The following is a 1,779-nucleotide window of genomic DNA, read 5'->3' on the forward strand; positions in this document are numbered from 1 at the left end:
GAAGGACGAGGCCAGGGAAGAGGCCCCTAGAAGAAATGGGTTGGGGGTGTCAGTGTAGAGAGGTCAAAAGACAGATGACAGGAGGTAAGAAAGGACAACTCTTAGGAGCTCTGTTGGGGGCAGGGCACCCAGAGTGTGGAACGAGGGGTCAGAGGCTGGCTAGACAGGTGCACGTGAGGGGAGAATGTGGTGGCTATTGTGCATGGGGCAGGGAGACCTGGGCTGTGTCCAACCTCAGACTGTAGTGCTGAGGGGGCAGAGCCAGTGGGGCAGGACAAAGCCGAGCTGGGTCAGGGAGGGCTACTCATTCTGTCCCAGGACAACCATGCCTCTGCCTCCAGTGCTGAGTCCTGGGTCTTTCCCAGCCAGCTGGTGGCCGAGCCTTCTCCTGCCTCTTCTCATACCCTAGCCTGGGGAACTGCACTGAGGACACCCCAGGTTGTCTCTGGGGTCTGCCACAGACCCTGTCCTCAGCTGAGAAACATGTGGTGGCACACAGGGTGTGTGCACTGGCTCATGTGCCCAGTCAGTGTGACATTTCATGTTTTCCGTCTTGAGTATAACGTTCTGGATGTGCCAGGTGCAGTGTGGGCGGCAGGTCAGGAACCCTGGGTAAAAAAATGCTTGCCACAGATTGTGTCCTCCCAAAATTCAGATGTTGAAATTCTAACCCCAAGGTGATGGTATTTGGAGGTGGGGCCTTTAGGAGGTGATTAGATCTTGAGGGTGGAGCCCTCGTGAATGGGGGTTAGTGCCTTTATGGAAGAGGCTTCACAGAGGTCCCTCAGTCCTTCTGCTAAGTGAAAAAGGGAAAGGACAATCGTCTATGAACCAGGAAACTCTCATCAGACACAGAATCTGCTGGCAACTTGGTCTTGGACTTCCAATTGGCAGAACTGCTGTTTATAAGCTCCCAGAGGCTATGATGTTTTGCTATAGCCCCTGGAACAGACTCTAGACAGTGCTCCTTCTCCATTTTCTTTCTCTCTCTTTTTTTTAAGATTTTATTTATTTATTCATGAGCAACACACAGAGAGAGGCAGAAGACACAGGCAAAGGGAGGAGAAGCAGGCTCCACGCAGCAGCCGGATGCAGGACTCCATCCTGGAACTCAAGCATCACGTCCTGAGCCGAAGGCAGACGCTCAGCCGCTGAGCCACCCAGGCGTCCCATCCTTCTCCATTTTCCAGACTTTGCCCAGACCTCTGCCCACAGTGAATGGCAGGGCCACTATTAGTCATTGATTGTCCCACCTCAAGGAGTCTTGCGTGAGCACATGGTCCTGGAACAGGCTGGAATGCGGGCCAGCCATACTCCCCTGAGCCAGGAGGTGGCCTAGTGTGCTGGGAGCTGCCAGTTGCCATCGACCAGGCCATGTGAATCAGGCTTGCCCTGAGAAGGAGGGTGAGCCTGCCTGGACTGGGGGGTGGGATGCCTGCGAGGATAGAGGTGTCAGCTCAGTGGGCAAGGTGGTGGAGCTTCCTCAGGGCCTTCAGACAAGGCTTGCCGAAGGGCCTGGCCTTTACTGAGTGCCTACTGTGCGCCCGGCTGGGCCCTGGGCACCGTTCCCACCGCCTCACCTGGTCCCCGGCTCCTGGAGTGGGGATCCGCGGGGAGGGCCTGTGTGCGCCTCGCAAGGGTTAGGATGCGGATTCCCACTCCCCCGCGGACACCCCTCCGGGCCAAGGGCCGGACCTGGGGCGCGGGGGAGGCGGGGGCGGAAAGTATCCCCCCGCACAGAAGGCAGCGTCGAGGGGCGGCCAGGCGCGCGCCGGGGGC

Source organism: Vulpes vulpes, chromosome 9, assembly GCF_048418805.1.
Source record: "Vulpes vulpes isolate BD-2025 chromosome 9, VulVul3, whole genome shotgun sequence".
NCBI classification, from domain to species: domain Eukaryota; kingdom Metazoa; phylum Chordata; class Mammalia; order Carnivora; family Canidae; genus Vulpes; species Vulpes vulpes.